This window comes from Erpetoichthys calabaricus, chromosome 1 (assembly GCF_900747795.2).
Source record: "Erpetoichthys calabaricus chromosome 1, fErpCal1.3, whole genome shotgun sequence".
NCBI classification, from domain to species: Eukaryota; Metazoa; Chordata; class Cladistia; order Polypteriformes; family Polypteridae; genus Erpetoichthys; species Erpetoichthys calabaricus.
In genome coordinates this window covers 353,946,006-353,970,125 of record NC_041394.2, presented here as the reverse complement: position 1 = coordinate 353,970,125, position 24,120 = coordinate 353,946,006, and the positions used below count along the sequence as shown (strand labels likewise).

The 24,120-nt window shown below is 41.3% G+C and overlaps 2 protein-coding genes across 4 annotated transcripts in view; both read right to left on the bottom strand.

The window, feature by feature from the left end:
- The window catches only part of LOC114668670 (gastrula zinc finger protein XlCGF26.1-like), a 68,271-nt gene extending 61,678 nt beyond the window's left edge, over window positions 1-6,593 (bottom strand). The window contains exon 1 of one of the 3 annotated variants that reach the window (XM_051925849.1): window positions 6,491-6,593. The gene's annotated coding sequence lies outside the window, so the exon portion shown is untranslated. The remainder of the gene's footprint in view (window positions 1-6,490) is intronic. The other 2 variants (XM_051925836.1, XM_051925859.1) reach the window with 2 other exon arrangements.
- The window catches only part of LOC114668867 (gastrula zinc finger protein XlCGF57.1-like), a 148,070-nt gene that overhangs the window by 62,904 nt on the left and 61,046 nt on the right, over window positions 1-24,120 (bottom strand). The window lies entirely within an intron of this gene.

Here is a 24,120-nt window from a genome sequence, read left to right as displayed (position 1 = left end):
CCTGCCTTGCATTTGCATGTTTTTCTGGTGGGTTTACTCGGCGCTTCAGTTTCCTTTCAAAGTCATGTAGGATGTGGGGTTTTGTTGTGCTATATTGACCCTGCTAATGTATGTTTTGCTTGTATTCATCCTTCGATGGGTGCAACTCTGAATGGATGGCATAATTAAACATGTATACCGAAGATATTTTTTAAAGTTCTGAACACACCGTGGGCTAAGTTTATAACTAGTTTTAATTTCACAAAGACGTTTATCGTGTGGTGATTGGTTACGTGGAGAAAGAAAAAGGACGGATAGGAACTGGGGTTTTGGTACGTCAGATAGAGACAGCACGCGTGCAATAAAGAAAGCCCGCTCAGAAGAACATGCATTGAATTCTGTGTTCGTGTCTCCGACCAGCAGATCACAAACCCAACATTTACACAATATTTAAGTTAAACCTGTGCGATACCCATTCATACATCTAGTTTTTTGGAGCCTCGTCACACCTGCCATAAAGTTCTCTACACTAAACGTACACCTGGGGACCCCTTACTGCGAGGGAGCAGTACTACCGCCTCCCTACCGTGCTTGTTTAATACCTGCTTTAATGCATTTCATCATGAAAATGATATCAAATATTTATCTTAGCATTCTAAATTTTTAGAGAGCAGGAATACCATGAAATGAATGGATTCTGTGCGGTGATTGCTGCCTCCTCTTAGTGCATAGGAAGTCAGTTTAAGAAGTGTAGTGATTAACAACTGGGTCGGGGAACACAAAGCATTTAATGTGCTGCATTAACTTATGACGGGGTTTGAGAAAATCAAGTAAATTAAACATTGATTTTAGGATGAAGTTTAGTTTATGACATTCTACTTTAATTATGAAGTAAACTATGAAAATAAAGTGGAAATGTTGACTTTAATCTTGACATAAGCATCAAAATTAAAGTGGAAATGTCGAGAATAAGGTCAGCATGTCGACTTTATTCTTGACATATACCGGTAGTTTGTTTTTTTTCTTCCCTCTTTACTGTATTTTTTTTTCTTCATCGTGGCCCTAATGCACTTCCGTAGGGCTATACCACAAATAGCATTATACAGTAAATGCAAGTTGCAGTTATTTTATTTATGTATATAGCTTAGCTTGAAGCAAGGTCCATATTAATGCAGTTTGCCTAAATGATGGTACAGTTGGTAAGGATGTCATCACAAAGTTGTACTTGTTTTATTTTATTTTATTTTAATTTGGTGAATACTGTGTAATGCACCTGGGCTTGAAGTCTTGAAGTAATAGTGCAGCTATCAGTAATAATACTATTATTTATTTTATTGTTATTATTTATTAGTTTAAATATCATGCAGTTTATTGATGGTAAAGTTGTTGAAAAAGTCACTTTAACGTGTCAGTGGACAGAGATAGTTAACATTAACAAAGTGTAGTTGGTTCACAAAAAATATTTACTGTTTATTACTTTTCTAAGACATGTTCAGTGCAATACAAGTTTTGACAAGCACCTCTGGATATTTTACTAAGTCTAAATGCCTCTTTGGATGGTTGAAAATATGTTGTCAAAATCATAGTTTAAGTTTTTGCAAAATTTGTTCAATAAAAAGGTTCTATATTTTGACTGCAACTGTCATGCAGTGTGATTCCTTCTCTTCATTAGTGTCACCCCCTTGAAAACTATCACTTTATGGGGCCATGCAAACCTGTATTAATACTTGTGTGCATATTAAAATGTTTTTTTATACAATGTACAATTCTCATAACAGTGGAATAGGTTATTCTTAGCCAGTCTACTGCAGTAATTGCAGTGGAAAATGTGGTTAACATCCACTCATGCATGGGGAAAAAAATACCGTCGAATACTGTGAAACCGGGATAATTTAGAAAAATACCGTGATATAGAATTTTGGTCATACTGCCCACCCCTACTTCGGACATGCACAGAAGGCGACATGCGCAGAAGGCGACTGCGCATTCGGCTTCGGATGGACGTGAGTGAGTGAGGAGACTGGCAAATTATATATAAGATTTTAACATGGCTTTCTCAAAGCTTCATTTTAGATTAAATCCATATACAGAATATCAGGGTTAATGATCTTTCTTTTACCATGGCTCCACACCACATACTAATCCCTACTTTCTCTGCTGTTCATTGTCAGGTTTTCTGTGGTGCCGATTTGCACCCCCACCAGCTGATCAAAGCACTGTGATGTCCCTACATTGATGGATTGAAGGCCAGAGGTCCAGCATCGTCTAATTCTTCCACGTGAAGCCTGAAAACCATGAGGACTAATTGAGATCACTGATGTTAGGTAGAATGCCCAGTGGTGGCTGGGTGGCCTCAGAACCCTTGCAGATTTTCTTTTTTTCTCAAGCCGAATACGTTATTCTTTGTTACTTAGCATTACCTAATCTTATTTTTATATATTTTCTTTCTTAATCTTGTAAAGCACTTTGAGCTACACCATTTGTATGAAAATGTGCTATAGAAATAAATGTTGTTGTTGCTGCTGTTGTCACATACACAGAGATTTCAAAGATAACAGTTCAGTCTAAGAGATACGAGAACAACAAAAGTGTGATGGAAAAGACGCTCATATGATCAGGAAGTCATTTGGGTGCAAACCAGTAAACCAATCAGAGTAGATGGATACATTAATTCAGCAGTGTTATGTAATTTCAGTCGTTTATAAAACGGACCTGTGCCCTTACTTACTTACATTTTGGGATTACTTCAGTTGATTAAAATGGTCCTTATGAAAATTAACGTAAAAGCAGAAGTACCCACTATTAACCTATGAAACAGAGCAAACAGAAGCACTGAAACTGAATTTTGACTGAAAAGTATGTACTGTACACATATTGTAGATTATACTATGATATAACATGCAAACGTAATCACAATAAAATAGCAGTATCAATTTTCTGCCATACCGTCTAATCATAGGTAGCATAGTTCTTATACAATTAAATTGTATGTAATATAGTAAAGGCGATAAAGCAAGCAAAAGTGCAATACTTCAGAACAGCAAGAGCATAGAATGATCATGAAAGAGTGATAACAGCAACATTTTTAGATAGTGTGAAGAGTCCACAGGGCATGTACAAACCAGGGTGCGTTTTCGTGCCAGTCCCAAGCCCGGATAAATGGGGAGGGTTACATCAGGAAGGGCATCCGGTGTAAAATTTTGCCAAATCAATATGCGGACAACAATACAAATTTCCATACCGGATCGGTCGAGCCCCGGGTTAACAACGACTGCCAACAGTATGGTTAGCCAACAGGGTGCTGGCGGAAATTAGACTACTGTTGGCTGAAGAAGAGGGGGGAAGACGTGTCCAGAGGCAGGAGGAGAGGAGGAAACTAAAGAGAGTGGAACGGAGGGTAGGAACTTTGAATGTTGGCAGTATGACTGGTAAGGGGAGAGAGATATCAGATATGATGGAGAGAAGGAAGGTTGATATGTTGTGCGTGCAAGAGAATAAATGGAAGGGGAGTAAGGCCAGGTGGATCGGAGGGGGATTCAAATTGTTCTATCATGGTGTAGATGGGAAGAGAAATGGGGTAGGAATTTTTCTGAAAGAACAGTATGTCAAGAGTGTTTTGGAGGTGAAAAGAGTGTCAGACAGAGTAATGATTATGAAGCTGGAAATTGAAGGTGTGATGATGAATGTTGTTAGTGCATATGCACCACAAGTTGGGTGTGCGATGGGTGAGAAAGAAGATTTTTGGAGTGAGTTGGATGAAGTGATGAACAGTGTACCTAAGGAACAGAAAGTGGTGATTGGAGTGGATTTCAATGGGCATGCTGGTGAAGGGAACAGTGGAGACGAGTAGGTGATGGGTAGGTAGGGTGTCAAGAAGAGGAATGAAGAAGGTCAGAGGATGGTGGATTTTGTTAAAAGGATGGACATGGCTGTGGTGAATACGTAGTTTTACAAGAGGGAGGAACATAGGGTGACGTACAAAAGTCGAGGAAGATACACACAGGTAGATTACATCCTATGCAGAAGAGTTGATCTGAAGGAGATTGAAGACTGCAAAGTGGTGGCAGGGGAAAGTGTAGTTAAGCAGCATAGGATGGTGGTCTGCAGGATGACGTTGGAGATCAAGAACAGGAAGAGAGTGAGGGCAGAGCCAAGGATCAAATGGTAGAAGTTAAAAAAGGAAGACTGCAAGGTTGAGTTTAGAGAGGAGGTGAGACAGGCACTGGGTGGCAGTGAAGAGTTACCAGACCGCTGGGAAACTACAGCAGATTTAGTAAGGGTGACAGCAAGAAGGGTGCTTGGGGTGACATCTGGAAAGAGGAAGAAGGAAAAGGAAACCTGGTGGTGGAATGAGGAAATACAGGAGAGTATACAGAGGAAGAGGATGGCAAAGAAGAAGTGGGATAGTCAGAGAGATGCAGAAAGTAGACAAGAGTACAAGGAGATAAGGCGCAAGGTGAAGAGAGAGGTGATGAAGGCTAAAGAAAAGGCATATGATAAGTTGTATGAGAGGTTGGACACTAAGGAGGGAGAAAAGGACCGGTGGGCTAAACAGAGGGACCAAGCTGGGAGAGATGTGCAGTAGGTTAGGGTGATAAAGGATAAAGATGGAAACGTACTCACAAGCGAGGAGAGTGCGTTGAGCAGATAGAGTACTTTGAGAGGCTGATGAATGAAGAGAACGAGAGAAAGAGAAGAGGTTGGATGATGTGGAGATAGTGAATCAGGACGTGCAACGGATTAGCAAGGAGGAAGTAAGGACAGCTATGAAGAGGATGAAGAATGGAAAGGCTGTTGGTCCAGATGACATACCTATGGAAGCATGGAGGTGTTTAGGAGAGATGGCAGTGGAGTTTTTAAACAGATTGTTAAATGGAATCTTGGAAAGTGAGAGGATGCCTGAGGAGTGGAGAAGTGGTGTACTGGTGCTGATATTTAAGAATATGGGGGATGTACAGGACTGCAGTAACTACAGGGGGATAAAATTGATGAGCCACAGCATGAAGTTATGGGAAAGAGTAGTGGAAGCTATGTTAAGAATTGAGGTGATGATCAGTGAGCCAACATGCCAAGAAAGAGCACCACAGAAGCAATGTTTGCTCTGAGGATGTTGATGGAGAAGTTTAGCGAAGGCCAGAAGGAGTTGCATTGCATCTTTGTGGACCTGGAGAAAGCATATGACAGGGTGCCTCGAGAGGAGATGTGGTATTGTATGAGGAGGTCAGGAGTAGCAGAGAAGTACATAAAAATTGTACAGGATATGTACGAGGGAAGTGTGACAATGGTGAGGTCTGAGGTAGGAGTGAAAGATGCATTCAGGTTGGAGATGGGATTACATCAGGGATCGGCTCAGAGCCCTTATTTAATAATGATACATTTTATTTATATAGTGCCTTTCCCATGTTCAGTGGTGATGGACAGGTTGACAGACGAGATTAGACAGGAGTCCCCGTGGACTATGATGTTTGCTGACGACACTGTGTTCTGTGGCGAGAGTAGGGAGCAGGTTGAGGAGACCCTGGAGAGGTGGAGATATGCTCTGGAGAGGAGAGGAATGAAGGTCAGTAGAAACAAGACAGAATACATGTGTGCGAATGAGAGGGAGGTCAGTGGAATGGTGAGGATGCAGGGAGTAGAGTTGGCGATGGTGGAGAGTTTAAATACTTGGGATCAACAGTACATAGTAATGGGGATTGTGGAAAGGAGGTGAAAAAGAGTGTGCAGGCAGGGTGGAATGGGTGGAGAAGAGTGTCAGCAGTGATTTGTGACAGACGGGTATCAGCAAGAGTGAGAGGGAAGGTCTACAGGACGGTAGTGAAACCAGCTATGTTATATGAGCTGGAGACGGTGGCACTGACCAGAAAGCAGGAGACAGAGCTGGAGGTGGCAGAGTGAAAAATTCTAAGATTTGCATTGGGTGTGACGAGGATGGACAGGATTAGAAATAAGTACATTAGAGGGTCGGACCAAGTTGGACGGTTGGGAGACAAAGTCATAGAGGCGAGATTACGTTGGTTTGGACATGTGCAGAGGAGAGATGCTGGGTATATTGGGAGAAGGATGCGAAGGATAGAGCTGTCAGGGAAAATGAAAAGATGAATGCCTAGGAGAAGGTTTATGGATAGGGTGAGAGAGGACATGCAGGTGATGGGTGTAACAGAACAAGATGCAGAGGACAGAAAAATAGGAAGAAGATGATCCGCTGTGGCAACCCCTAATGAGAGCAACCGAAAGAAGAAGTCATAAAAATCTTTTAAATGTTTTGGGTTTTTTTTTTGTATACGTGTCTTATTTTTCATGGTTTACCGAGAAAGAAATAGAACTCGATAACGTCAAGTGAACAGCAGATACCAATAAACAGCAAACACAGGCAGGCAATTCACTTGAGCAAACTACAGTGGTGGGCAAACGGACACGAACTCGCCGCTCACTCAAGTAGCGTGCAGTAACTGAGAGTGGAGCGAATGAAAACTCACACGTCCATAAAGTGTCGTCCCTCAATCCCCAGAACACTTACCCTGCCTGTCTTTCGGCGGTTCTTTCTAAACGCGTCCGTCCATCCGCCTCACTTGACAACAACGTCTCATGTTGTGGCAGGCGGCAGCGTGGCTTCAGCGCCGTCGCTCTTGATGACGTCGCGGTTCCCGCATCACATGCACACGTGACAGCTTTGTGCAAAGACAAGCATCCAAGTAGATATCGAGATGGATGTATAACGTCATCAAGAGCGACGTCCCTGAAGCCACTTGCCACTGGGCAGTGCAGGAGCTGAGATTGTGTGGTCGAGTGAGGCGAGCAGTTGTGCGTACGAATGTAAAAGGACTCTTCGACAGATAATCAGAGGGGTAAGTGCTCGGCGTCTGGGAACGGCACCTTATGAACGTGGGAGTTTATATTCGCTGCACGCGACATGATTGAGAGGCGAGCAGCGCGATCGTGTCCATCAGCCCACTGCCTGACTTTACTCAAATGAATCCCACTGTGGTCACTCGCTTGGCTTTGCTGTCCATTGTTGTAAGCGGTTCACCTCACGTTATCGAGCACCATTTCTATTTCTCTTTGCCCAAACACATCGCCTACTCCTTCTCTTCTTTATTTCTTCAGGCGTGTCCTTCTCGAACCTCAAAGAGTCTCTCCTTCCGCACGCAGACACACAGCGCTTTGCTTTCTGCCTTCGTTCTCCATTCAGTCCGTGGTGTTCAGTTTAAAGACAAGAACGGAGTTGCTGACCGAGGCGCAGCGAGGAGTCAGTCGGGCTTTACACGTCTGATTAGTAAAAGCGTTAAAAACGAACTGGATGAGAGTCTAAGTGGAGACGAGCGGAGAATGAATATAAATAAGTAGAAATCGGAGTTAAGTGTAGTGCTGCAGTGTTACTTCTCCATTAGAGCTATGAAGTGAATAAGTTTGCCTATGATGTGTGATTTTACACAATTACATCGTCTAACAATCTGAAACCCGTTTAATCCAGTGTGGATAGCAGACATTTACATAAATTGCTTAGATAATTTTTTTTTTCTTTTTCTATTCCATTGATCTTTGTCAAATTTTGCTAAATCCTTTGTTTCATTGTTGACGCCCAAATCCGTAGTCCCTGCCAATGAGTATTAGAGGGGTTAATGGAGATTTGTAGTTTGTGTGGCTGCCTCACAGTTCTTGCAGATTGAATTTGAGTCTCTGCCTGTTTATGGTCTGTATGCAGTTGTCATTTTCTCCCGCTTTGTAGAAGTGCACAGACTTGGTGAAGTCACAAATCTAACTTGGCTTGGTGTGGTTGTGAACATAAATGTGAGTCACCCTCTGATGACCTATAGCTGGCTCCTGCCTCTGTTACAGGTACTCTGGTTTTCTTCCCATATCCCAATGACTTTTGATTGTGTTTGTTTTGTACTCGGCTATGGTGAGGAGGTGGAAGCTCAGTCCTGTACGGTGGCTACTGTTGTTCTGGGCACAGCCAGGCTGTGTGGGTCACCCCCAGGCACTCATCAGTGAACACCACCTGCAAGCTTAGCATCCTCCTTCTGTGCAAGGATCCGTTTGATTTCATTAGAATATTCATGAGTGCCAATGTGTTGTTCTTTATTAGACCCCGCCCCTTAGGGATAGCCACAGTAGATCGGCCAATCAGGAGCTCAAATCTCCAGACATAACGACGACTGAGGCACTCGAGGCCTTCACGACGCTGAACTCACAATATTGGGAGGAGCTCAGATTTAATAGACATTTATTATTTTGTGTTTTTATGTCCATTGTTTTCTTCTACAGGATGAAATTGGCGAGTGTGAAATTTGCTTTTGGGTTATTTAAAACAGAGGTGAAGTTCTGTTTGTAGGAATTTTCAAATAAAGTCTGCAAACATTCATGAAGGCCTGTGTCCTGTCGCTGCTGTCCTCAGTCTTTAAGCACCCTTATTTCAGACAGATTTATTTGTAAACCGTCTGGTGACTCCTAATGCCTCTGTTGCACTTGACCATCTGAAAGTCTTCAAAGACTAAGGTCGAAATGGCCATGGACACAAGCAGTTCATTTTAGAAACAAATTGGATTTAAGGGGTTTATCAGACCCCGCCCCTTAGTGATCCCCACCGTAGATCGGCCAATCGGGAGCACAAATCTCCAGACGTAACACCTGAGGCACATAAGGCCTCCACGACGCTGAACTCACAATATTGGGAGGAGTTTGGATTTAATGGGCATTTATTACTGTGTTAAATATAACATTATTTATTATTTTGTTGTTTTACTTCTACAAAATGAAATTGGTGAACCTCAAACTGTCTTTTGGGTTATTTAGAACAGAGCTAATGTCCCATTGCGGAAATTCTCTGCCAACATTCATGAAGGCCCGTGTCCTGTAGCTGCTGTCCTCCGTCATTAACACTAGAATTACCAACGCCTACAAAAAAATAAGTAAATCCGTCCCATCTTAAATCCCTTTGCACTTCTCTGTCAGCGTCTTTTGTCTTGTAAATGTGCCGATCAAGACAAGCAGCAAGCAGCCTACTATTCCATACCCCCACCGCCACAGAACGGCCAAAAAGTTCTGCCAGTTCCAGCCTTCATTATCTGGGAGTGAAGTGCTGGAGTTTTAGAGTGGAAATAATAGATCATTATTTGGAACACATGCATTTCATGTGTGTTCCGTTTCTACAATAATCTGTGTAAACACATTGTTAAAACAGAAACGTTTTTCATATTGTAGCAATAAATGACAAAATTTAGACATAAACTATATAATGTTTGAAACCTGAAGTGCAAAGATCAAATAAACACTTTCACAAAAGGTTCAAGGGTAATACAACAGTTTCCGTGGCACAGTGGTAAGAATTGCTGACTTACAGTGGTGTGAAAAACTATTTGCCCCCTTCCTGATTTCTTATTCTTTTGCATGTTTGTCACACAAAATGTTTCTGATCATCAAACACATTTAACCATTAGTCAAATATAACACAAGTAAACACAAAATGCAGTTTTTAAATGATGGTGTTTATTATTTAGGGAGAAAAAAAATCCAAACCTACATGGCCCTGTGTGAAAAAGTAATCACCCCCTTGTTAAAAAATAACCTAACTGTGGTGTATCACACCTGAGTTCAATTTCCGTAGCCACCCCCAGGCCTGATTACTGCCACACCTGTTTCAATCAAGAAATCACGTAAATAGGAGCTGCCTGACACAGAGAAGTAGACCAAAAGCACCTCAAAAGCTAGACATCATGCCAAGATCCAAAGAAATTCAGGAACAAATGAGAACAGAAGTAATTGAGATCTATCAGTCTGGTAAAGGTTATAAAGCCATTTCTAAAGCTTTGGGACTCCAGCAAACCACAGTGAGAGCCATTATCCACAAATGGCAAAAACATGGAACAGTGGTGAACCTTCCCAGGAGTGGCCGGCCGGCCGACCAAAATTACCCCAAGAGCGCAGAGACGACTCATCCAAGAGGTCACAAAAGACCCCAGGACAACGTCTAAAGAACTGCAGGCCTCACTTGCCTCAATTAAGGTCAGTGTTCACGACTCCACCATAAGAAAGAGACTGGGCAAAAACGGCCTGCATGGCAGATTTCCAAGACGCAAACCACTGTTAAGCAAAAAGAACATTAGGGCTCGTCTCAATTTTGCTAAGAAACATCTCAATGATTGCCAAGACTTTTGGGAAAATACCTTGTGGACTGATGAGTCAAAAGTTGAACTTTTTGGAAGGCAAATGTCCCGTTACATCTGGCGTAAAAGGAACACAGCATTTCAGAAAAAGAACATCATACCAACAGTAAAATATGGTGGTGGTAGTGTGATGGTCTGGGGTTGTTTTGCTGCTTCAGGACCTGGAAGGCTTGCTGTGATAGATGGAACCATGAATTCTACTGTCTACCAAAAAATCCTGAAGGAGAATGTCCGGCCATCTGTTCGTCAACTCAAGCTGAAGCGATCTTGGGTGCTGCAACAGGACAATGACCCAAAACACACCAGCAAATCCACCTCTGAATGGCTGAAGAAAAACAAAATGAAGACTTTGGAGTGGCCTAGTCAAAGTCCTGACCTGAATCCAATTGAGATGCTATGGCATGACCTTAAAAAGGCGGTTTATGCTAGAAAACCCTCAAATAAAGCTGAATTACAACAATTTTGCAAAGATGAGTGGGCCAAAATTCCTCCAGAGCGCTGTAAAAGACTCATTGCAAGTTATCGCAAACGCTTGATTGCAGTTATTGCTGCTAAGGGTGGCCCAACCAGTTATTAGGTTCAGGGGGCAATTACTTTTTCACACAGGGCCATGTAGGTTTGGATTTTTTTTTCTCCCTAAATAATAAAAACCACCATTTACAAACTGCATTTTGTGTTTACTTGTGTTATATTTGACTAATGGTTAAATGTGTTTGATGATCAGAAACATTTTGTGTGACAAACATGCAAAAGAATAAGAAATCAGGAAGGGGGCAAATAGTTTTTCACACCACTGTATAATTGAGTCCCCGGTTTGATCCTGACAACTTCATATATTTACCATTTTGAGTATTGAGCTGCTCTTATTGTTAATATTATACAATAAAAACATACATTAAATTTGTGTCTGTAACAGACGCTGTAAATATATAGTACTTTTATTCTCTCAAGTCACAATCACGATACATACTACTGCCCCGCATGTCCCCCCTCCCTCCCCTCCAGGGATCTGATGCTGTTACTTTTTATCTGAAACTGGGAATAACTGTAGATGTGAGTGGAGTTTTGAGACAATCAAACTGGAAATTCTCTGATCTGGATGGATAAAGGCTGACACACAAATGCTGGCGAATCTGCCTTCTTTGTATCTCATTGTCAGTTAAATTTTTTTTTTATTCAGTTTTATTGAGTGTTCCTGTTTACGCTGCATTAGTATGCGCCTTATGGTCCATGATGTTAAAGCCGCATTGACAAAAAGTGAGAGACATAGATATATATGATATTTGGAATTATTCATTTTATGACCTGTATAGTACATTGTGGTACGGATGCAACATTATTTATATTACAATAATCCCTCACTTATCGCGGGAGATAGGTTCCAAGGCCGACCGCGATAACTGAATTTCCGCGAAGTAGGGACACCATATTTATTTAATTATTTAACGTGTATTTGGACGTTTTTAAACCCTCCCTGTATTGTTTACAACCCACCCTTTACTCTATTAATAACAGGGACAACTGCTAAGCAATATGAAATCGGTAGATAAGTTTACACTTACTGTATAGCGAAGTACACGTAGCAGCTTGTAGGCGGTCATGACATCGTCGACCTAGTTGCAAAGATTCCTAAAGCAGATTCCATCCAGACTACTGCCTTATCACGTTTACTTGCAACTCATTTTGCGCCCTGGTTAAAGGACACTGCAGCCGTAGATCTTGTATGCTTTTTCCTCCTTTTTAAATAAAAAGAATCGTGGACTCATTGACGCCTGCAGCGGTGTAGCTGTTCCCTTCCTTCAACATATCCAAAATTTTTACCTTTTCTGCAATCATTTGCATCTTCTGTTGGCGCTTGGACACGGCCCCTGAAGCAGTAGCACGTTAATGGTGAATGAGTGAGATGAGACTTCCTGGTTAATGCAACACTCCATCGCTGAGCCAATCAGCAGCACACAGGAACTTAACTGCGTGCTCTGATTGGGTAGCTTCTCAGCTATCCGCCAATAGGGTCCCTTGTATGAAATCAATTGGGCAAACCAACTGAGGAAGCAAGTACCACAAGTAAAAAGACCCATTGTCCGCAGAAACCCACGAAGCAGCGAAAAATCCATGTTATATATTTAGATATGCTTACATATAAAATCCCCGAAAAGTGAACCGCAAAGTAGCGAGGGATTACTGTATTCATATTCATTCGCATACCTTCTTGTGGTTGTAATCAGTGCTTTTTTTTTTTTTTTTTCCCCGATCTTGCCCAGTCTGCACAGGACTCCAGGACATGCAAAGGAAAGAATGTTCCTCTACAAGGCGAGCCATGAACGCTCTTCTTTTCTGAGTGGACCCCGTACATGCCTTGTACAGTACATGTGCGTTGATCGCCACCAGGTCAAGCTTGTTATAGCACAAGCAACCAGCCACCTGCGACATTTTTAAGAAATTATTGTATGACCTGAATAGTACCAATCAGAAAACATCATCCCACTAATGCAATATTATTTGAAAACAAACAGATCGGGTGTAAATTTGGTACTTGTAAAAGTTAGCTTTTTTCACTTTTATTCTCTCAGTCACGTTCACGCTCTTTCCTGCCTTAAATCAACCCCCCCCCAAATTCTAATGTGACTCTAACAGCGCCAGCATAAATTCACATCCAATCTGACGCTGTTCGTTTTCAAATAATATTGCATTAGTGTGACAATGTTTTCTGATTGGTATGATTCAGGTCATACAATGATTTCTTCCAAATGTCACATATATTTGTCTCTTTCTTTTTATTTCCCCCGGTGCTGCGCGCCGACACCAGAAGGCGTGAGCTTATTCATTGCTAGCAGCAGCACACAGGTGGCTGGTTGCTTGTGCTATAACAAGCTTGACCTGGCGGCGATCAAAGCACATGTACTGTGCAAGGCATGTACGGGGGCCACTGAGAAATGAAGAGCGTTCATGGATCACCTTGTAGAGGAACATTATTTTCTCTGCATGTCCTGAAGTCCTGTGCAGACTGGGCAAGTTCAGGGAAAAAAACACGCGGTCACTGATTACAAGTGCAAGAAGGTACGCGAATGAATATGAATAATGTTGCATCTGTGCCACAATGTTTTCCAAAATGTACTATACAGGTCATAAAATGAATCATTCCAAATATCATATATATGTTTTTTTGTCAGTGCAGCTTTGACATCATGGACCATAAGACGCATACTAATTCAGCGTAAGCAGGAACACACAATAAAACTGAATAAAAAAAATTAAGTGAAAATGAGATAGGAATAACGCAGATTCACCAGCGTTTGTGTGTCAGCTTTTATCCATCCAGATCAGAGAATTTCCAGTTTGATTGTCTCAAAACACCACTCACATCTACAGTTTATTCCCAGTTTCAGATAAAAAGTTACAGCGTCAGATCCCTGGGGGGTGGTAGTATGTATCGTGACTGAGAGAATAAAAGTGAAAAACAACAGTAACTTTTGCAAGTACTATACATTTACACCGTCTGTTACAGACACAAATCAAATGTATGTGTTTACTGTATAATATTAACAATAAGAGGAGCTCACTACTGAAAACAGTAAATATACAAGGCAGTGTAGGATTGAACCGGGGACTCTTGATTACAAGTCAGCAATTCTTACCACTGTGCCACAGAAGCTGTTGCATAATCCTTGAACCTTTTGTGAAAGTGTTTACTTGATCTTTGGACTTCAGGCTTCACACATTATATAGTTTACGTCTATATTTTGTAACATTTATTACTAAAATATGAAAAATGTTTCTGTTTTAACAATGTGTTTACACAGATTATTGTAGAAATGGAACACACATGAAATGCATGTGTTCTAAATAACGATCTATTATTTCCACTCTAAAACTCCAGCACTTCACTCCCAGATAACGAAGGCTGGAACAGGGAGAACTTTGTGGCCATTCTGCAGCGGTGGGGTAATGGAATAGTAGTCTGCTTGTCTTGATCGGCACATTTAAAATAATAATAATTATTTGCATTTATATAGCGCTTTTCTCACTACTCAAAGTGCTCAGCAATTGCAGGTTAAGGGCCTTGCTGAAGGACCCAACAGAGCAGAGTCCCTTTTGGCATTTACGGGATTCGAACTGGCAACCTTCTGATTGCCAGTGCATATCCCTAGCCTCAGAGCCACCACTCCATCCATACAAGACAAAAGACACTGACGGAGAAGTGCGAAGGGATTTAAGGTGGGCCGGATTTACAGGTTTTTTCATAGGCTTTGGTAATTCTAGTGTTAAGTAACTTTTCACAAACAGATTTATTTGTAAACCCTCTGGTGACTCCTAATGCCTTTGTTGCATTTGTCCATCTAAATATCTTCAAAGACTGATGTGTAAACGGCTGTGGACACAAGCAGTTCATTTTAGAAAAGAATTGTATGTAAGGGGGTTTAGAGGACATTACGTTAATGAATTACAAATAGGCAGTGACACTGGTGTGCTGGCTATTTTACTACACACATTAACTGAGATTGTTTTGGTCCTCTTTAATTTAGAGAGGACATTTTCAGAGATTCCCATTTCTTTGTGTTATCATGAAGTCCTTTAGCTGCTGTTCACTTAAGACAGACCCCCACAGCCTTAATGTTTGTGTTGAGCACCTCAGTTAAATGCAGGCTGTCATCAGTTCACTACAGCGCAGATCGGATTACTCACAGGATACATTAGGGTCCATTAGAGTGACAGCGGACCCCCGTGTAGTCGTAGGTGAGCAGCCATGCAATTCACATATCGACTTAAAGAAGTGCACACCCTTACTTAGTCAAAATGCCCTCCTACTTATTTGATTTGTTAAACTCCTTTAATGTTTGCTCTTTAAATCTGGGAGGCAATTGTTTCCATTTGTTGCTTTTTGTGATGATCAGTTCCATTTATCTTCATTTATTTTATTGTTTAAATTTCTGTAACGTGCCTTGAGATATGTCCTGCTGTTAATGAGGGCTGGTTGAGTGTCACTCACGTGTAAACCTTCATGTGCCAGACTACTGCTGCTGTCCCATTCTATTTGTAATCTCTCTCTGTAAAAATGAGCTTTTATGAATTCTGAGAATGGTGGTCAGAATTTATTATACGAATTGAAAACCTGCTCATTTGCATTTGATAACCTGCCACCAGGCCCGATGCCAAAGTGTTTTAAAGTGCCCAACAGTCCATGAAAAGAATGAAGCATGCGCTGCGGTCAAGGCTCAGCTGCTCATTTCATGGCAACTTATAGTCTCGCTGTTTTTAAGTGGTGACATTTTTATTTCTAACTTTTACTGTTTTAAATGTAGCATCCCCTCCTCACAATATCTAATTATATTAGGGGAGTACTACCCTGTAACAACTTTGTTCAGGGCCTGGGATGCCCAAACAAACAAAAACTAACCGTAAAGGTTCTTTCTGTTGTTAAGAAGTGGAGATGGCTTAAAATTGATAATATAACATCCGAGCAGACTTTCTATAGCCAGGTAAAAAAAAAATGTACAAGTTGAATCAATCATGGCATCAAAACTGCACACAGTTAATAAAAATGACCGGCTAAATGATCAAAACATTATCTGTAATGTGAATTACAAATTAAAAAAGGCCTCCACCTGCAAACCAAATCTCATATAGCAAAGGTGTAAAAGAAAATGAAGCAGACTGAATTCAAACTGCCAATGTCACCTTAACTCACCAGCCCCCCTAGTTTAAAATGCAATAAATAATTATAGACCTAATAGAAGGAGCAGCTGACAAATACACTGAGAGTAAAAAGTAAAAATGGATCCCTCTCTGCTAATCAAGTTGTCGATGAATAATCACACAGGGTTACGAATCACCACTCCAGTGTTTACCGAATGCCCGCTTTAAATCACAATAAGTAAGATGCCTCTGCCCCCTTCAGCAAAGTCAATGAAACCCATTTAAAGATCACAGCAAACTCTCGCATCATGTCAGTCGGTACACACGATGTGTTTAGCATCTCCTCCTGACAAGCACTCTGCCCCTCACACTAATTGCTGCTCTTTTCAAAATACCAGAACAAGTCTCACCTCAGCTCGGTGAGTTCACCTGCGACCAACCTGTCAAATTAACCAGCGGACCAACACAATGTCACTCATGAACTTACTCGGGGAACACAAATGTGAACTGGCACTCAAAGAAATTCAGAGCACACACGTGGCATCGAAGCTATTAAAAAACCCAACAGTCCAGCTAGAGGATGAAGAGTTTGCCACAGTCAAGTCTATGCTCTTTCTAGGATGGCATCTTGTGCTCTTGCTTTTTAAAGATACATTTTTGCTTTTTCTCTGGTGTTGCATTGTGTTTTGCCATGTTGTATGCATTCATTAAGTGCATTTATATTGCAACAAAACTGAACTCCTGCAAATTGGGACTAAAATGCAACTTAATAAAATGAGCTCCTTCCCAGTCCATCTTGGCGGTGATCTCATCAGACCTGCCTCTACTGCAAAGAATCTTGGTGTCATTTTTGATTCCTCCCTCTCTTATTCCGCCCACATAAATCACATAAAGAAACTTTCTTACTTTCACCTCAGTAACATATCCCGTGTTCACTCCTTCCTCTCCTTCTCTAATGCTGAGAAACTTGTCCGTGCTTTTATCACATCCCGCATCGATTATTGTAATTCACTGCTGGCAGGTGCCCCTTCTAATCTTCTATCACAGCTCCTGCTTATTCAAAACTCAGCTGTAAGAGTCCTTACACGGACCAGCAGCAGTGAGCACATCACACCCATCCTGCTCCGTCTTCACTGGCTCCCTGTGTCTTACGGAATCGAATATAAAATCATTCTAATAACTTACAAAGCTTTAAATAACCTCGCGCCAAACTACATCAGTGACCTTCTCCATCACTATGTGCCTGCCCGCCCACTAAGGTCCTCTGATTCTGGCCATCTTGTTGTGCCCCTCACTACTCTACACTCCATGGGTGACAGCAGGGCCTTCAGCTGTATAGCGCCCAGACTCTGGAATGACCTACCGAAATTAATTCGATCAAATAACAAAACAACTCAAAAATCATCTGTTCAGGAAGGCTTTTAGCTCTACTTGACTTTATTACCCTTCTCTCGGTTTACCTCCATGTCAAGATACTCCTGTAACCTGTGTGTGTGTGCGAGACCATCAATTATGTTGTCTGTTAGGCATTTTTTTTTCTCTGAATTCACTGTCGTAATCTTCTTTATTTATTTATCTGGTTTGTACAATGCTATACAGTGGTGTGAAAAACTATTTGCCCCCTTCCTGATTTCTTATTCTTTTGCATGTTTGTCACACAAAATGTTTCTGATTATCAAACACATTTAACCATTAGTCAAATATAACACAAGTAAACACAAAATGCAGTTTTTAAATGATGGTGTTTATTATTTAGGGAGAAAAAAAATCCAAACCTACATGGCCATGTGTGAAAAAGTAATTGCCCCCTTGTTAAAAAATAACCTAACTGTGGTGTATCACACCTGAGTTCAATTTCCGTAGCCACCCCCAGGCCTGATTACTGCCACACCTGTTTCAATCAAGAAATCACTTAAATAGGAGCTGCCTGACACAGAGAAGTAGACCAAAAGCACCTCAAAAGCTAGACATCATGCCAAGATCCAAAGAAATTCAGGAACAAATGAGAACAGAAGTAATTGAGATCTATCAGTCTGGTAAAGGTTATAAAGCCATTTCTAAAGCTTTGGGACTCCAGCGAGCCACAGTGAGAGCCATTATCCACAAATGGCAAAAACATGGAACAGTGGTGAACCTTCCCAGGAGTGGCCGGCCGACCAAAATTACCCCAAGAGCGCAGAGACGACTCATCCGAGAGGTCACAAAAGACCCCAGGACAACGTCTAAAGAACTGCAGGCCTCACTTGCCTCAATTAAGGTCAGTGTTCACGACTCCACCATAAGAAAGAGACTGGGCAAAAACGGCCTGCATGGCAGATTTCCAAGACGCAAACCACTGTTAAGCAAAAAGAACATTAGGGCTTGTCTCAATTTTGCTAAGAAACATCTCAATGATTGCCAAGACTTTTGGGAAAATACCTTGTGGACTGATGAGTCAAAAGTTGAACTTTTTGGAAGGCAAATGTCCCGTTACATCTGGCGTAAAAGGAACACAGCATTTCAGAAAAAGAACATCATACCAACAGTAAAATATGGTGGTGGTAGTGTGATGGTCTGGGGTTGTTTTGCTGCTTCAGGACCTGGAAGGCTTGCTGTGATAGATGGAACCATGAATTCTACTGTCTACCAAAAAATCCTGAAGGAGAATGTCCGGCCATCTGTTCGTCAACTCAAGCTGAAGCGATCTTGGGTGCTGCAACAGGACAATGACCCAAAACACACCAGCAAATCCACCTCTGGATGGCTGAAGAAAAACAAAATGAAGACTTTGGAGTGGCCTAGTCAAAGTCCTGACCTGAATCCAATTGAGATGCTATGGCATGACCTTAAAAAGGCGGTTCATGCTAGAAAACCCTCAAATAAATCTGAATTACAACAATTTTGCAAAGATGAGTGGGCCAAAATTCCTCCAGAGCGCTGTAAAAGACTCATTGCAAGTTATCGCAAACGCTTGATTGCAGTTATTGCTGCTAAGGGTGGCCCAACCAGTTATTAGGTTCAGGGGGCAATTACTTTTTCACACAGGGCCATGTAGGTTTGGATTTTTTTTTCTCCCTAAATAATAAAAACCACCATTTACAAACTGCATTTTGTGTTTACTTGTGTTATATTTGACTAATGGTTAAATGTGTTTGATGATCAGAAACATTTTGTGTGACAAACATGCAAAAGAATAAGAAATCAGGAAGGGGGCAAATAGTTTTTCACACCACTGTATACTGTATACCCTGTCATTTTTTCTTATATTCTGTAAGTGCCTTGAGCATGCTCAAGGCGCTATATAAATAAAATGTATTATTATTATTGTGTTTTTTTTTTATTATTATTATCATGACGCAAGACAGAAAACTTACTCCTTTTGACTTTCTGGTGGCCAGAACTCCTTTATACATTTTAGCATGTCTGTAAATATAGGCTTTTCGAAGGTCTAATTTAAGATTAGGCACCCAAAGAGGACATTAACGTTAGGGACCTATAAGTAACTATGCTACACCCCCACTAAATTTGAGGTTAGTTTTTTTTTTTTTTTTAATTACAGCACACTTTCATAATTGTTGTCACAGGTGGCTGGGTGTGGTCGGCATTCAGCTGCCTATAAAAGGGTCCGCCTCCCGACAATCAAGGCTGGTGGGCGAAGAGAGGCCCATGTATATAGTGTGTGAGAAGAGAAGAGATGGCTGAAGGAAGCCTGGACTTTGGGACTGTGGGGATTGTGGTTGGTGCACTTATTGACTTGTATATATTAGGATTGTGAATAAACGTGTGGTGATGGACTTAAACGTGTCTGCCTGCCTGTGTCCGGGTCGCTACATTCCACATTGTGTAAACAGAAGTGTACATTTATCACCAAATACCCTATGGTATTGTTGAGTTTATTCATGTGCTACACACAAGCATTAGAGGGAGAGAGGGAGGGAGGTTGGGAGATTGTGCTGATAGCATGTTGCCACATCCACCACACTACGGACCACCCGAGTGCACACAGGGTGAGGTTTTTGACAGTGTCTGGAGTGACAATCCTGCCACCAACCCCCTAATTTTCTTGGATGCAGATTAACGTCACATCAAGAATGAATCAATTACAGATTAAGAGCCCAATGGAGTCACTTCTGGCGTTTATGGGATTCAAACTGACAACCCTCCAATTGCTGGCACAGACCCCTAGCCTCAGAGCCACCACTCCGCCCTACAGATACTAAGCATTCATAAATTACTGTTTCAGTTTACGGAGAAATCCTTCGTGGACTGTTCTGTAGGTTAAAGGTGTTTTCACACCAAGTTCATTTGGTGCGGTTTTTAAGAAAGGTGGTCTTGGTGTGGTAACAAGCAAATCCTGGAGTGGTTTGCATAAGGTATGAATGTGACCCATCGCTGGTCTGATCTAACTTCAGGAAATGCTGTGCATTCTGGGGGAAATTGTGCATACTGTGGCAATTGTGCAAAGTGCAAATTAGGGAATTTCATTCACAGCTCAGTGAGTTGAGGATTAATGTGGAGCATTAAAATCACTAAAAAGAAATATGAACATACAGTTGGTGCTAACATATCACTATACACATAAAACAACTTGCGTAATTAACAGTCAAACAGCATGTGATTCAGGGTCACAACCCCTCATGTCGGCAATTAGAGAATAGTTGATGTGGGGGTGGGGTTACACTCATTTGTAGCAGGTCTGTCCAAAGAAATAAAGAGACTGACAATCAGACCCCCTAAACGTACCCCACAAAAGTGATGTTCACAAGTGGGGCATCCTCTCGGCGTGATCACTTTTAGGGAATGATGTGGAGCCGAAGGCACACTATATTTGATAGAGTCGTAAATTTTAATCAGACGTTCCAAAGGGAACATTCACAGATATTTATAATTTAGTAGACCTGTGACTTGAGGCAAACTCAATTGAGGTTATGTTGAGAATTGTTCAGCGAAAGTGTGACAAGAAGCGCTACGGGAGCTCCTTTATACCCACAGCAGTACCATAATGCCTTACTGTGACTAAGTGCATTGAGCATGGGAAAGGCATTATATAAATACAACTTAGTATTACTATGAAGTCAGAATGTTTCTGTCTTTCGAATTTTCTTGCTATATCCTCATTCTGGTATGTGTTCAGACCAAAGTGGGTGTATATTTATTTATTTAAAGGGTTTCTGTAAATTTTACAGATTTCCATCCTGGTGACAAATACAGTTTGTTCTGTCTGTAATATAGTGCCTCTATCTATCTATCTATCTATCTATCTATCTGTCTGTCTGTCTGTCTGTCTGTCTGTCTGTCTGTCTGTCTGTCTGTCTGTCTGTCTGTCTGTCTGTCTGTCTGTCTGTCTGTCTGTCTGTCTGTCTGTCTGTCTGTCTGTCTGTCTGTCTATCTATCTATCTATCTATCTATCTATCTATCTATCTATCTATCTATCTATCTATCTATCTATCTATCTATCTATCTATCTATCTATCTATCTATCTATCTATCTATCTATCTATCTATCTATCTATCTATCTATCTATCTATCTATCTATCTATCTATCTATCTATCTATCTATCTATCTATCTATCTAATCCTGCCAACTACACCAAATACTTTGTTTGTCTGTCTGGTGGGTAAAGGTCATTAAATGCATTTCATCCATCCGTCCGTACTCTAATCCCGAACTGAAACTCGCCTGCTATGTCGTTGTCGTCTTCTTCTGTCGGCTGCTCCCGTTAGGGGTTGCCACAGTGGATCATCTTTTTCCATATTTTTCTGTTCTCAACATCTTGTTCTGTCACACCCAGCACCTTCATGTCCTCTCTCACCACATCCATAAACCTTCTCTTCGGCCTTCCTCTTTTCCTCTTCCCTGTCAGCTCTATCCTTAGCATCCTTTTCCCAATATACCCAGCATTTCTCCTCTGCACGTGTCCAAACCAATGCAGTTCCACTCTCTTTACCTTCCTCCATTCATATATATATATGTGTATATATGTATGTATATGTACAGTGGGTATAGAAAAGAATCCTCCCCCCTTGAAATATTCCCATTTTTTTTCACTTTATAGCCTTAAATGAAAACACACACAAAAAATGTTTCTTCCCAGCTTTACTTCCTCAATGCAACCTCTAACATCCAAGTGAAAGATATCACAGCTACAGTTCAGAAGAATGATAAAAAATCAAAGACAGGACCTGCTGAGATTAATAAAGGATCAACGTCAATGTCATTTTGCTTTAATGACAGCCTTGAGTCTGTTGATTCTTCTCTATCAGCTTTGCACATCCAGATTGAGCCCACTCAATATTTGCCCCCCACTCTTCTTTACGGTTTAACTGTTCAAGTTCTGTCACATTGGATGGTGAGCGTTGGTGGTCTGCTATCTTCAGATCTTTCCACAGATTTTCACTGTAATTTAGGTCTGGGCTCTGACTGGCCACACCAGCACATTCACTTTTTTCTCCTTCAGCCACTGTGTGGTCAGTTTTGCTGTGTGCTTCGGGTCGTTGTCGTGTTGAAAGGCGAACATTCTGCCCATCTTCAACTTTCTGGCAGAGGGTAGCAGGTTTTCCTCAAGAATGTGATGGTATTTTGCCCCATCCATTTATCCTTCTACCCTAACGAGAGCCCCAGGTCCCCCCTCAACAGGATGCTGCCCCCTCCATGCTTTACTGTAGGTATGGTGTGTTGTGGATGGTGAGCTGCATTGGTGTACCGTTTGGTATTGAGGCCAAATACTGCATATGTACTTGCGCCACCACCATCTACTCTAAGTACCATGATGTTCCAAAAATGATGGATGGATTAAAAGCCAGAAGTCTGTATGACCATCAGCATCAAGTGACTCCGTGAGAGCCCTAACTACAAAGAGGACTATTTCATTTATGTTAGGTAGAATGCCCAAAGGGGACTGGGCGGTCTCGTGGCCTGGAACCCTTACAGATTTTATTTTTTTTCTCCAGCTTTCTGGAGTTTTTTTTTTTTTTTTTTTTTTCTGTCCACCCTGGCCATCGGACCTTACTCCTTTTCTATGTTAACTAATGTTGCCTTTTTTTATTTCTTATTTTGTCTTTTATTTTTCTTTTCTTCATTACGTAAAGCACTTTGAGCTACTTTTTGTATGAAAACGTGCTATATAAATAAATGTTGTTGTTGTTGTATATCTGTATGTATGTATGTATTTTTTTTGATCTCTCAAAGTCCCCCCATTCCCCCCCCCCCTTCTTCTTTCACAGCGCATACCCAGCTTTTCAAAGCCTCTCTTTGCGTAAACCTGTCACGTGTACCTGAGGGTGCGTGCTGTGTGACGTCACCAAGACCGACTGCACTGAGGCCAAGCTGCCGCCTGACACGAGAAGGAGAAGTTGTTGTCAAGTGAGACTGACGGAGGGATGGACGAATGAGTGAGTTTTGAAAGAATCGCCAAGAGATAGACACAGGGTAAGTGTTCAGGGGATTAAGGAACGACACTTTGAGAGTGCTTTGAGTAGTGAGAAAAGTGCTATAAAAATGTAAACTTTATTATGTAAAGCACTTTGAATTATGTAAAGCACTTTGAGCTACTTTTTGTATGAAAATGTGCTATATAAATAAATGTTGTTGTTGTAAACAATTATTATTATTATTACTTTATAGATGCGTGTGAGTTTTCATTCGCTCCGCTCACAGTTACTGCATGCGACTTGAATGAAAGGCGAGCAGCGCGATCTTGTCTGCCAGCCCACCACCAGACTTTGCTCGAGTGAATCGCCCGCCTGTGTTTGCTGTTTATTGATATCTCTGGTTTACTTGACGCTATCAACTTCCATTTCTTCAACAAACTAAGATATGTCTGAAAAAAAAATTACAAGACATTTTTTATGTTGTTTTTTGAATTACGTTTAATTAAGCCACCCCCCCAATACCCCCCCCAACAAAGTACAGTATGTAAATTTGGTTTTCATATGGGTCAATTATTTGTTACTCATAGAAAATTTGTGAATCATGATCATGAATCTCCATGGACGGCTTCCATGCCAAGGTTTCATTTAATAAAAGTGTATTACGGTATTGAAAAATAATAATAATTCAATACATTTTTATAGCGCTTTTCTCAGTACTCAAAATGAGTTGTTTACGATTATATCCGTTTCTGTGAAGTGTTTACTTTCATAAAATGGAATCGGTGAGCGTGAAACTCTGTTCCGAGTTGTTGAAAAACCGAGCTCAAGTTCTGTTTTAGAGATTTGAAAGTGAAGTGTGCAAGTATTAACACTTGTATCGTTTAGCTGCCGACCTGCATCTCTAAGCCTCCTTGATTTGTAAGCCCCCCGCAGAGGCTCAGTGTCTCTCTTATATGTGACTCTTCAAGCTGCGAGGTCAGAATGGCTGTTACG